Genomic DNA, 14799 nt, shown 5'->3' with positions numbered 1-14799 from the left:
TTTATATAAAAAGTTTAATAGAATTTATTTCTAAGGATATTAAAGGGAAATTTGAATAAATTAACATGTCTGTTCTTAACTTGGTAACTAGAAACAGACGGGAATTGTTTGTACAGTGCAATTTAGATCCGAGTGCCACTTTGAGAATATACGGAACCGACCTTCGGGTGTTGTTTTAAAACTTCGCGAGGAGCTATCGGCCATGTTTTACGTCTGAGTTTGAAATTTTATTATGTTGCTTTAAAACAATTTGATATTAATTGTATCGTTATTCATATTTAAAATAAATTTGAAACTATAAACTATTTAAATATAAAATATAAAAAAATCTATAATAGAGGATTTTGGACGAATCTTGAAAAAAAAAAAAACAAATAAAATATCTTAAATAAAAATTATACAATTAGGGGACACCCGGGTTTGAACCGGGGACCTCTCGATCTGCAGTCGAATGCTCTACCACTGAGCTATATCCCCGCTATGAATCACGTTGAATTATTAAATTATTCACTAAAGCTATAAGTTTTTTCAGAAAAAATATAAACCTAGAGGGACTTATGAAAATGAAAAATGGCTAATCTCAGCCCTAGATTATATTTAAACATAATTATTTAACCAGTTTTTGTGTTAATAACTGACAGCATTTCGAGTATAAATAGAAACTAAGAAATGAATTGTTTATCCTTCTCACCATCAACATTATCATCCGTGTTTGCACACACATTTGTGCATCGTTATATCTCCTGTGCAGTTGTCTACTCCTCTTGAGATTAGTCGGCTTGGCCGATCAGTCAGGAGGAAATAATAATAAACTACTCATGCTGTCAAGTATAGTAACAGTAACAGTAACAGCCTGTGAATTTCCCACTGCTGGGCTAAGGCCTCCTCTCCCTTTTTTGTGGAGAAGGTATGGAGCTTCTTCCACTACGCTGCTCCAATGCAGTTTGGTGGAATACAAATGTAGCAGAATTTCAGTTAAAGTAGACTTATGTAAGTTTCTTCACGATGTTTTCCTTCACCGTATAGCACAAGATGAATTATAATCTCAAATTAAGCACATGAAAATTCAGTGGTGCTTGCCCAGCTTAAACCCACGATCATTGGTTAAGATTCACGCGTTCTTACCACAGGGTCATCTCGGCTTATGCTTATCGATATTTTACAGAGTCAAATATATAATGTTTAATTGTTAATGAAACTTTCATTAAAAATGGGCACGGACTTAATACCGATTTCAATGCCAAAATAAGTTGTATTAAAAAAAACACAAGATATGAGTATAACATAAAGCTTATATCTGTCCTGAAACTATAAACTATCATAATATAAAAGTTTCATAGAATCGAATTAGTAATTTTTGAGTTAATCTGAAAAAACAAAAAAATCCTCTGTAATACAATTAAAACAAGTCGTTTTTAGTTAAAACAACTAGGGGACACCCGGGTTTGAACCGGGGACCTCTCGATCTGCAGTCGAATGCTCTACCACTGAGCTATATCCCCGTTATAAACTACATTGAATTATCAAAATATTAACAATTGTAAATATAGTATATTAAAATATTACTCTTTATAATTATCATTACAATATAATGAAATATTTTATTTATAATGTAGCAGTGAAAACATAATTTATAAGTTATATAATATTTTATATAATGCAATACAAACGTAACAACCAACGCCTCTTCTTATTGCCTGCACAGGTGACAGGGCTGGTTCATTTCTCGAACAGAAATTCGCAATTCCGATTCAAGGGTATATGCTGCTAGCAGTCTTGCCGCCATTTCACGCAGTCACGATTTGTATAGTAACTATTTTAAATTTTGCTTTTTATATAAATCCTTTAATGTAAATATTAAAAATATATATATCAAAATAAAAATAAATATTCAGTAGTAATATATTTTAATCTAAGCAAAAATGTATATAAACAAAGTTAAGGTTGAGATAAAATAAAAAAATTAAAACATCGTGAAGCAACTTGCATGTATTGGATGAAAATCTACCAGTCCGCATTGGAGCAGCGTGGTGGTAAGCTCCAAGCCTTCGCCTTCAAAGAAGAGGAGGCCTCAGTGGAATATTTACAGGCTCCTTCTTTTTACTCTTGCGTTGTCTTTTTATCTTTTCTTCGAAATACTATGACGTCTGTCTCATCTTGTTATTTATATTTGCATCACATATTATAACTAATAAATAAATAAATAATTTTATTTCATCATCGAAAATGAATTTCTTGCTAGAATATATAGTTATATATATTTTATAATTTTGATAATTCAACTCATATCCACAACGGGGATATAGCTCAGTGGTAGAGCATTCGACTGCAGATCGAGAGGTCCCTGGTTCAAACCCGGGTGTCCCCTAATTGTGACCAACAATTAGTTTTTTCTTTATTTCAAAAAATAATCTGAATATCAAAATGAAACATTACCTAATTTAAGTATTAATCTTTCTATTATATTATGTAACTTTTATTTTACAATACGAAAACGTTTATTAACAGAACTTGACTTCTGTGTGATTCCTTTGTTTATTAAAAAAAAACAAATCATATTTTCTGTTACAAACAGTTAAAGCCTATTCCAATCAAGTAGGAGTAAAGATAAACATTCTCTAGGCGGTAGGGCTCTGTGCAAGCCCGTCTGGGTAGGTACCACCCACTCATCAGATATATCGCTAAACAGCAATGCTTACGATTAGTATTGTTATTGTATTTGAAGATTGAGTTAGCCAGTGTAATTACAGGCACAGGGGACATAACACCTTGGTTCCCAAGGTTGGTGGCGCATCGGGGTGCATGTCAGTCACCTCCACGTGGTGCACCCTGGGCAACGGGGTCGACCAGCAATCCGATGTGTTTTTCCGGAATGCTTGTCCATCGCGGCTGAGACTGACGCGGCGGAAGTGTCGCGGGCCGCTCCTGGGACTTCTCTGTTGCGCAGAGTTGACCAGCGAGCGGCTCCGTGGCAAATAGGAGGACTCCGGGGTCCTTTTGGGCTGCCGGAGAGAGAGAGGAGGAGTTGGTCTCCGGAGTCCTTTCGGGCTGCCGGAGACAGGAGTAGAGGAGTAGAGGAGGAGGGAGAGGCGGGTTCGTCCAGTTTCGGTGTCGCTGCTGGGCGGACAGACTTCGGTCACCGCCTTCTCAAACTCGTTTCCCCATCCAGGCGCCAGCCTGTGGTGGGACCGAGGGCCTTGCCTTCACCGGCCGGGTCGAGAGGAGAAAACCTCAATAAAAAACAACAGGTGGGTCGCTCACCCAAAGCGACGGCCGCAGGTGGGGTCGCGGTGTTGTGCTAACGCGTTCCCGTAACCCCGCCACCATGCGGTGAGAAGGAAACGAGGAGGTTTTAGTGGGTAGGACGGTGGCCTTCTGCCCCGTGAGTCCCACATACCCGTCCCGGTCGTGTCCGGGCGGCAGGCGTAAATGCCCTTCCTCCTCGAAAAAAAAAAAAAAAAGGTTGGTGGCGCATTGCCGACATAAAGTTTGCTTAATATTTCTTACGGCACCAATGTCTAAGGGCATCAGGTGGTTTCATTTGTCCGTTCCCCTCCTTATATTAAAAAAAAAATTATGTCAAGGTAATATATATTATTTGAGGTAAAAGCAAATTATGATAGATGCCCAACAGTTTCGCTCATCACAAATATTTGTTTAGGTTTCAGGGGTGTGTTACGGTTTGGAAAATTGTATTTGAGTTTTGTAGGTATTCGGGACCCGACTAAGGGTATCGTTCTGTGGAGTTCGTAAAATTTGTTAATTTATTTAAATAAACGAATAATATACAGTCACAACAAAGGATAGGTGGGCAGACTGACAAATGAGCTATCCCATGGTAAGTGGTCAAAACCATTAGATATATAAGATAGATAAGAAATATTGGCCATTACTTACATCACCAATACGCCACCAATATTTGGAGCCAATTTATGTTCAAACTTATTCATTTATTTTCATCATTCAACATATGTATGAACTAAGAAGTTATGTCACTGGTGCTAACTATTGGCCTCGTCACTCTTTAAGCCGGTAGATAATAATACTAAGAGGGGATGAGTGGGTACCAGCCCAAACGAGCCTGAAAGCATTACCATCAAGTAAATATATTATACCTTGATGTGTAGTAGTAATACTTGAAAGAAATTTAATTACTCTTTGTTAATTGTTACTTTTGTAGCCAAGATAATTGAGAATGCGGTGTCGCGTGTAATTGAGAAATCATGTAAGTCTGTAGAAAATAGCTTATATACTTGTAAAACCATTTAACACTGACTATCACACAACCAAACATACTGAGTCTAGAAAGCTGAAATTTGGAAAAACCTATGTTGTGTATGTATTATATAACGTAAGAATTCCCTAAGAAAATATTTTTGGAAATTTCAACTTTAAAGGGAGGAAATGGGAGAGGCGGCATTGTATGATTATGACTTACGATTTCAGTACGGGCAGCGTATCTTTTTGTAATTGCGCCAGTGGATCTTAAACATTAAAAATATATATAACTTAACAACACAATCAATAGACTTTGAAGCAAAAAAAAAATACATAAAACGCAAACTTTCAAAATTCACAGCATTTATTCGCCTTAATTTAACCAGACGTACCAACTATATAAACTCGATACACGTTTCGTTCAGAAGCCGGAATGTCGTCAGGAAATAAGCTTTTAGACGATATATTGCCGTGTTAGTTCCATACATACAGCATTCGCGCAAAGTTGGAAACCCCGAGTTGGCTTTTACGAACAAAAGTGGTTCAATTTAAGATATTAGCTAGTGATTTTCCATAAAGTCTTTTGTTTATACTTCAAATATCTAATTTATTATTTATTTAAGGGCCACCGGCAATAGCTACAATTGTATATGTGACAATAAATATACATTTAGATTTAATATGAACACGACTTTTCAAAACGGCACATGTATTTTCAAAGTCAATATCAATATCAATCAAAAAATAATTTATATAATACTAAAAATTAAAACTACATTTCTATGAAAATAGATAATACTCATTCATTCTTTATTTGTTTGTCGGGCTTTATGCACGCCCGCCTGGGTAAGTATCACCCACTCACCACGATCACGTCATTATCTCTGTTGTATTTTGAAGCGTGAGTAAGCCAGTGTAATAACAGGCACAATGGACATAGCTTTTTAGTTTCCAAGGTTGGTGGATGTAAGGAATGGTTAGTATTTCTTACAGCGCCAATATCTATGGACGATCGTGTCCAATTACCATCAAGTGGCTCATTTCGCATTTGCTTAATTATTTATAGGTGGGCAGGTAGAATATATTGATAGTCAGTAAGGATAATATAATTGTAAGTATCGAAACAAATATGGATAGAAAAATGTATCAATATTATTCAAAACATTGAATGAAAATGCAAATTCTAAAAAATTACAATCATAAAAACCACGAGTGAGAGCTTTTGAAACGTTGATCATCGGGATTCAATCGTTAAATAAATGAATAAGTAAAACTGAACTCTATACCAACGGAATAAGGGTTTTTGGTGAGTATAAAATAAATGTTTGTTTGTAAACATTTGACGAGCGATGGGTGGAAAAATATCTTTGAAATAGTTCATTCAGTTCAAAGAGTTTCCTTCTTTTGTTTTTCTTGCTGTTACTAACTTGTAATCAAATCGTCTTATCTTTGTTGGAACTTTGTGATTTGCCGGTTGATCTAATTATTCATACGCCCTTTTAATATATATATTTGACACAAATATATATTTATACTATTATGAAGAGGAAATATTTTTATGATTCCACGCAAATCTAAATTAATATTAGAATGTGCAAATAACACTGTCCGTCTATTTAATTCAGAATTACATCGTATCTGCAATGCGTTATATATTTTGTGATATATACATTAAACATTTTTCTTGTAAATAAAATATGCCATAATATACTCTATATTAGGTAAAAAATGCCTTTGTCTGCCCTTGGGTTTCAAGCTTCATACTCAATTTTATCAAAATCGGTTCGGTATCAAAAGAAAAAGAAAGATATTCTTTTTCAGATACTTTGGTGTCTTATATTTCAAAATGAAACTAATCTTTACCAAAGCCGGATTTCAGCTCGTAATTCGGTCATCGGTTTCGGAAGTACATCCAGTGTTTTAACTAAATAATCTAGAAACTTGATGGAATTCAGCGATTTAATTACTTGTATAAAAAATCTTCACTCGAATAACTCAACAAAGTTGTTTCCATTATTAAAAAAAATAGTTATTTTAGGAAATGAGCGCATTTCATTCATACTAGCAATATTTGGAAGTATTATAGATATATAATATATTCCATATTATTTATATTAAAGATAGAGTATTCCAACTTTATACATAAGCCATACATACGAAGTTAAAATTTGGACTATTTCTTACACATAACAAAAATATATGATTTGTCCAAAGAACATTTTCAAATTAATGTAAATAATAAAAGCGGTACAAACGAAGTGGGTCGGAGTAACAATGAATTAATACTTAAGGTGTGTAAGGGAAGCCAGCCTCTCATTTCCTCTTCGCCAACTTTACGGATATGGAAAATATGCCGTGTATTTCTATTTGCGTTTTCATTTCAATCAAAAAATATAATCGCAAATCGACGGGAACGGTTTTTTTAATGTACAATTATCTGAAGACATTTATCTATGAATACTAATATTATAAATGCGTAAGTAGCTGTCTGCCCGTTACGCTTTCACGGCTAAACCACTGAGTTTTCATGCAATTGGTATTGAGCCAATTTGAACCCCAAGAAAGGACATATTCTATTTTTTACCCAATACCTCTCCCCCATATACCCCCGGTATCGCGCTAGCAAAGCCGTAGGCGAAAACTAATATTATTTATAAAGCTGTGCATTATAAAAGATGATTTTTATGAATTTGTAGATCTTTAAGCATGGCAGATTCACAGAATACAAATTAACTGGTGGTAGGGTTTTGTGCAAGCTCGTCTGGGTAGATACCACCCACTCATCAGATATTCTACCACAAAACAGCAGTACTTACAATATTTTTGTGGTCCGGTTTGAAGGGATAGTGAGCCCGTGTAATTACAGACCTAAAGGGACATAACATCTTAGTTCCCAAGGTTGGTGGTGCATTGGCGATGTAAGCGATGGTTAACATTTCTTACAATGCTAATGTCTATGGGCTTTGGGGATCACTTATTATCAGGTGATCCCCAAAGCTGCCTTATATATATATATGGGCTCGTCTGCCTGCCTTTTTAATAAAAAAAATTATTGATAAAAAATTATAACTTTTATTGGTCCTACACATGTATCAATTAGAATTGTTAAATCCACTAGAATAAATTATTTGACTACCCTCCGAATCCGTCATTTGTTCTTTATCAGTCGTTCGAAACCTCAAAACTCATAATTATTAATATGAAAATAGAACTCGTTCACTTTTTATGACGATGAGTGTACACCGGAAAACTTCTGTCTTATTTCCTTTATAGATACGGAAAATAAATCTCCTCTTTGTTGTGTTCACGTTTTATAGGTTTTCTTGGAAGGAAATAATCTTCTGAGCAATTATAGTTATTGTGACGCGTTTTCTGTGCTATGGATTCCCCCATTATGACGTCATAATAACTTAACCTCGGGGCATTGTTTTATAAGTTTTTGTTTGTTTACAAAACATATTATTTTAAATGTAAATATCAAATATGTGATTATTTTAAATAATAGTTAGTCATGCGTAATTATCCTTATTATATCACAAACTCAACCAAAAGTTATTCTCCTTACCTCGAAATAGTTGTTACTTGGATGTCCTTATTTATGTTTAATTTATGCATTAATTTGGTTACATAGGGCTTCCTGGGACTCGCACATTATCGGTCCACCTTCCTATTCTGCGTTTTATCCTACTTTCGGTTCAGCTACTAGATAACTTTCTCTTTTCTGCCCCAGCATCGGTTCTAGCGAGTGATGTTCATAGTATACTTAAATAAAATTGTTAATGAATGTTTTTCTATGAAATATTTATTTTTTTATTTATTATTCCTTTATTGCACACAATTTACAAACATTTAATAACATATAATAACAATTCGAACATATAGTATGCAAAGGCGGCCTTATCACTTACAGTGATTTCTTCCAGGCAACCTCTATAAAAAGAAATGCTTATGTTTTTTGCCAGGATCACTAATCATATCATATATTTAATAAATAGAAAGATCAATTTGAGTGTAATAGCTATGAAAACGAAACACGGCTCTTTATTACGACACGACTTCAAACGATACGAATAAGTAAAAAAAAACATTTACTGTGTTAATCTATAAATCAGATCAAGCATATTTAATTAAAAGATAAAATTTTCTGTTTTTTTTTTCTAAATAAATCACACACGTGTTCACTTAATAAATCGGTCAAAACTTTTTGCTTAAGAAAAGTTTGATCATCACGCGGTTTTCACTTATTTTCACATTTTTTTTGCTTGTTATTATTATAATAGTCAATGTCATAATGTCAAAAAGCCGAGATGTCCCAGTGGTAAAAGCGCGTGAATCTTAACCGATGATCGTGAGTTCAAACCCGGGCAAGTACCACTGAATTTTCATGTGCTTAATTTGTGATTATAATTCATCTCATGCTTGAGTGTGAAGGAAAACATCGTGAGAAAACCTGCATGTGTCTAATTTCACTGAAATTCTGCCACATGTGTATTCTACCAACCCGCATTGGAGCGGCGTGGTGGAATTAGCTGCAAAAAGTTCTCCTCAAAAAGGGTGAGGAAGCCTTAGCCGAGCAGTAGGACATTTACAGGCTGTTACTGGTAGTACGTATTTGGCCACTTGCAGAAAACCTAGAGAAACCTTGAATTACGGTTTTATCGCAATATTTCTCATTGTTCGTTATTGACTAGCTAGCTTTAAGGTTTTTTAAAATGAATGGGCAGTATACTCCTAGGTTATTATATTCTTACAATAGGCAAGAGGCAAGCGCCTCATTATTAAGAAAAAGAAAATGAAACGATTCGTCTGCATCGCTTGCTAAGTGCACATTGTGGCCGCCTATACCGCAAAACTTGCGATAAAAAAAATAAACATGAAATAAAGAAAATGTGTAATAGGTTTTGTTAGGATTGATCAGCAAGATGATTAATTCATACTCAAGCAATCATAAAAAAGCCGAGATGGTCTAGTGGTAAGAACGCGTAATTCGCGATCAACGTGGGTTGAAACCCGGGCAAGCACCACTGAATTTTCATGTGCTTAATTTGTTATTATAATTCATCTAGTGCTTTACGGTGAAGGAAAACATCGTGAGGAAACTTGCGTGTGTCGAATTTCACTGAAATTCCGTCTCATGTGTATTCCAGCAACCCGCATTGGAGCAGCGTGGTGGAATAAGTTCCAAACCTTCTCCCCAAAAGGGAGAGTAGGCCTTAACCCAGCAGTGGGACATTCACAGGCTGTTACTATACTGTAAGCAATCATTACTGAATTTTCATGTACTTCAATATAATTAATCTCGTGTTCAACTTTCAAGGGAAAAATTGTATGAAGACATGATGTGTCGGTTGAAAATCTGACACGTGTATTTTCTTCAACCCGAACTCACCGGTCGTTTTTGATTGCTCTCGACGTATCTTGACTAAAATGAGTAAATAGTGTTTGCATTCATACTTGTGCATTATAATATTATTTATGGCTTTATGTTGACTAAGAATCTTAACTCCGGTGAAGTTCACTGTGTTTTATTATACTTTAGGCGGAAACTAGTATCAATATCTCCTCCCGAATAAATTCGAAATTTATGATATATCGATTCAAGACCGGACGAACGGTCATGAATATTGTACTAGAAAACTTTCAAACGTCTAATATCTATAACATCAGTTACACTTAAGTTTTACTCAACTTAATGATTGTATCATTAATTCATTAACCGTGTTTTGAAATTTTTGAATTTGGAATTTTATATCAATTTCGTTTTGGGTCTATACTTATATTATAAATAGGAAAGTAGCTCTATCTGCTTTCACGGCCAAAACATTAACTTTTGGTATGAAACAAGCTTAAATCCCAAGAAATGCAAACGAAAGTGAAGCCACGGGCGAAAACTAGTATATAATATTTTTCAAAAAAAATTTTATGCCTAGATAAAGTCACGTAGTCGACTTTGTTGGTAGGAAGGCCAAAATGTGTGGAAACGACTTATGTATTCGATTTGTCACTTGATTAATAACCACGTTTCTATTTGTAACGTTGTCATCAATCTGACGAAAAAGGCTTTATCTCCGTCACGTGTCCATTTCGAGTATTATTTTGTTTTTTTTAAGCATTAATATTAGCTACATAAATACATAAATAGTTATTATATAAATGTTGTTAATATTTGTTGTAACTTTTTTCGTTCGAAACTGCCTTTCTAATGATAAATAAAATACAGAGGGAAAAGGATATAAATAAAGAAAACAAACTTTTATTGCTTAATCTTCACGCCTCGTTTTTTTTGTTATACTCTGTGGAATTCTTTAATTTACTTCGGAGGGCATTGAAACTGTTGACAGATTGAACTTTTTTTATCGTTTATATTTATATAATTTTGTTTTTTTATATTCCATAAATATACACAACTAGATGTTCCGTCAACTAAAATCGGGATTAATAAATTTTGGTATAAGTTTTATGGCGTCGCAATGGTAATTGATGATGTTGAATGTAAAAATGTAAGGCCGCAGACTACAAGGTCCTGGGTTCAAGGTCGGGCCTATAAAAAGTTATTGGGTTTTTCTTTCCAAAATTTTTAATATCAGCCCGGAGTCTGGAAATCGGTAGTGTGTACTCATGTGCCTCAGAAAATTCTTTCCGTCACAGAGAGTGCACCTGTGGTTGTGCACACACTTGTGCACTATAATATCACCTGCGCAGTTGGCTAATCTCTCTTGAGATTGGCTTCCGTGGCTGAAATCGGTCTGGAGGACTTTTTACAATATAAAGCTTCATAATACATCATTTTAACTTCAATACCAAAAATGTCCTCGTAATTCGAAGAGGAAATAAGATTAAAGTGTAAGTCCATGAAGCATCCATTAAAGTAATATTCTCAAGTAAACTTTCCTATTACCTCGCAAAGTTACCTGATACTAGCTAATCAAGTTACTACGTTTTAAACTTGTAGAAAAACCTAAAATTTAATCTTTAGATAATTTGTTATTTCTAAGTAAAACGATCTTTATCGTTCATTAGACTAATATTATAAGACGGTCTTATTAGGATAATGATTAAAAAAAATGCATTTACTTATATTGACGTACGATACTTTAAATGACGATAATTTTTCACCGTTATCCGATTTCAATGTAACAAAGCCTAAATATTGCTCCAAGTTGAGCTTAATCAACCTGTGAAAACAGCATGAAATTCCGTTCAGTAGTTTCGGAAATTAGCGTGTACATACAGACAGATATATTTTCAATAATCCTCAATTTTAATCTGTCTAATTTGCCGAACGTCACGTAGTTTAACTTTAAATAGTTCTGGACTGTTCTATTATAGATTTCTAATTTAATATAAATTTTATAGTAATACTATGTGTAAAAAATATTCATTAATATATTTTTGTACATGTAATTATTTTACATACATTTGTTATTTATAATAAACAGTTTATTTTATTTGGCTGGATCATAAACGATACTAATCATATATTGATACGAACATAAAAAAAGTATAAGCTGACGCTAAGCTTATTAATAAGCACGGTTCAATTCCATTCTGTGAATAAAAAAATATTTAGATATCTTTTATTATTATTCTTCAAAAGAAATTTAAACCCGAGACACAGAAAAATATTTGTCTAATGAATATTATGTAAATTTTCAATTATTTCGACAAAAGAGAAAATAACAAGGCAACTTCAATCAGATCGAGAGAAATAAATTAAAAATAATCAAAAACGTATAAAAACGGGCAATGGATTATGTTTTACAAAATGTCGTAATTGAAAAAATACTACATTTTGAGGACATAAGTCGATGTCCGAGATCGATACAATAATGCGATCAGCGCGTTGATGAGTTTGCCTCGCTTCTGCAGCGCCTCGGGGATGTTCGGTGAGGCGTGTAGTGTGCTTTCATAAGCATTGCGCGTCTCTAGTAAGTTCGAAACAGCAACACCGTCCTGACTGTAAAAGCCCGAAGGATATTCCACATATGTTCACCAAATTTCACCGATAATCAATAATTCTAACTTAATTTAATTATTGTATTTTATATCGTAATTTATACAGTTCAATAATTAATGTAAAATTCAATTAATTGTGACTATTTCGTTTGATCGGATTTACTTTATGATACATTTTATTATATATCTGTAAGTACGTCACTAGAAATAAGTAAAACATATTTAACATTTTCTACTCACTATGCCCTTTGGTTCGGTTGGCGTGGTTGGTAGAACACTTGCCTTTAACGCCGAAGGTTGTGGGTTCGATTCACACCCAGGACAGACATTTGTGTGCATGAACATGTCTGTTTGTCCTGAGTCTGGGTGTAATTATTCTATATAAGTATTTACAAAAGAAAAGTAGTATATGTAGTATATCAGTTGTCTGGTTTCCATAGCACAAGATTTGTACGAGCTTAATTTGGGATCAGATGGCCGTGTTTTAAAAATGTCCCAGGATATTATTATCAGGATATTATTTGGTTCGTATCTGCTTTTATCATCAATACAATACAATATTATAAATGCGAAAGTAATTATCTGTTACTTTCAAGGCTTAATTACTGGACCGTATTTAATGAAATTTGGTATGGAGCAAGCTTGAACCACAAGAAAGGATAGGCTAGACATTTTGACCTACCTGCCCTTCCTATCGTAACCGCGAAAGCTAGTTTATATATAATTTATTACAACTTCCTAAAGGTTAAACGGAAATTCCTCCTTCTCCTTGACATAGTTTCACGACACGGAAACAAAAATGTATTAGATGTAACCGAACACTGATTTAGTCCCGTTTATAACCTACGCTTTATCGTGACCGATAATAAACATTTTTGCCTCTTGATGATGACAGTTGAACCAAAGGACATTCATGCTATGCCTTTTTTATCTGTCTCTAATCGGAAATTTAGAAACCGTAATAGTTAGTCTATTAATATTTATATTACAATACAAACGGATATTTCACGACAAGTACCTAATGAGTTTTACATACTCGAGCAAAATTATGATACTAAAGCAAATTTAAATATTTTGATAAATAAGAACAATCACTTAATTAAAAAAAAAACCTTTTTATTAGTATTTATAATAAATATAAAAAGAATTACAATGTCAAATAAAAAAAAATTTAAAAGTTATGACCACGAATAAACAAGAATATTGACATAAAATATTAATATACGAAAATCATTTTAATCCAAGATTTTATTGGCAATGTTATAAAATCATTGTTTTTCTATAATTTCGCTATCGTGTGTACGTAAACTGGCTGGAAAGTTTGAAGTTCGAGAGAATGCAAGTAAATAAATAACTAAGCAGGTTGAACTTTGAGTCAATAATTTTGTGATGAAGAATGCAACATTGTAAACAACAAATTCAGCTATATATTGAAACCAGCGAGCTAGATTGCAAACAATTCATAAGATATGAAAACTTAATAAGTATTTTCTTCCAGTTTAGTTTGCTTTTAAGTATCAAATTTCTCAAGTATAGATATTAAGATGCCTTTAATTTCGTGTTAGTTGTTGTCAATATGCCGTGGCGAGCGTGCTGCTAGCGCTGATTCACTTGTATTGTCCCTTGCGATCTTCAATTGTCGGTAACTTCAAAGCCCCTGTAATCAAGCCAAAGCAACAAAGTGAAATTTTATCTTTACTGACGTATCGGCTGGTGGAATAATATTGGTACAATATTGCATCAGGCGATAAAAAATGAATATTTACGAATAATGCACGTGAAACGATGACTCAGTTAATAGTTTCTTTAGTTAGCTGCTATATTATATTCCAAAAATAAATTCATATTTAACTTTTTTTTAATTGTTTTTTTTTAATTAAAAACCTGATTGATTTACTTTTTACCCGTTGTTTAGCAATTGATTAGTTAAACAATTATCGTCTTCTTCTTTCGAATGTCAAATCGATAATGACAGAAAGAGATAAATCTGTGTTTAAATAAACAGTAGCTAAGCAATTTTTATAAGTAAGGACGTAAGTTTTTAATGTACTTAATTGTCATATAATTTAATTGGTGAAGGAAAAAGTCGTGAGGATACCTGCACTTGTCAGCTAAAAATTCTGCCACAAACGTAAAGACCAACCAAATGGAGCAATGGTGGAATAAACTACAAAAAAAATCCTCAAAAGGAGAGGATGCTTTACCCAGAAGCAAGCCATTTATGAGGTGTTTCTCACTGAAGTTATATCCAACTAGTTTTCGCCCTCGTTTTCGCTCGCGTTTGGTTAGGTGTTAGCTACCTTATCTACATATTTCTGTATCCCTGAAAACGTATATGCAAAGTTTCATGATTATCCGCTGATTAGTTAAGACGTGAAAGCGTTACAAACAAAAAAAAATATACAAACTAACTTTCGCATTCATAATATTAAAACGAATTAGAAAAAAAACGCACAACAAGAAGCGACCAGAAGGTTTTCATTAACTCGAGGCCTTAAGTGTATCCAATCATTATTTTAAAGCTCATTAAAGGCCGGCAATGCAGGTGAAAGCCCTCGTTGTTGCAGGTGTCCATGGGCGATGGTAGTCACTTTTCATCAGGTAAGCCAATTTTTTTTTATGTTT

At 33.8% G+C, this 14799-nt stretch overlaps 3 non-coding genes across 3 annotated transcripts; 1 reads left to right on the top strand and 2 right to left on the bottom strand.

The window, feature by feature from the left end:
• Positions 1-405: 405 nt before the first annotated feature.
• Positions 406-477, bottom strand: Trnac-gca (transfer RNA cysteine (anticodon GCA)). The gene has a single exon. It is a non-coding gene; the product is annotated as a tRNA-Cys (tRNA).
• A 953-nt stretch (positions 478-1430) lies between these two features.
• Trnac-gca (transfer RNA cysteine (anticodon GCA)) lies at positions 1431-1502 on the bottom strand. Its single transcript has one exon. It is a non-coding gene; the product is annotated as a tRNA-Cys (tRNA).
• A 794-nt stretch (positions 1503-2296) lies between these two features.
• Trnac-gca (transfer RNA cysteine (anticodon GCA)) lies at positions 2297-2368 on the top strand. The gene has a single exon. It is a non-coding gene; the product is annotated as a tRNA-Cys (tRNA).
• Positions 2369-14799: the final 12431 nt, after the last annotated feature.

Source organism: Nymphalis io, chromosome 25, assembly GCF_905147045.1.
Source record: "Nymphalis io chromosome 25, ilAglIoxx1.1, whole genome shotgun sequence".
NCBI classification, from domain to species: Eukaryota; Metazoa; Arthropoda; class Insecta; order Lepidoptera; family Nymphalidae; genus Nymphalis; species Nymphalis io.
This window is presented reverse-complemented; position numbering and strand designations above follow the sequence as displayed.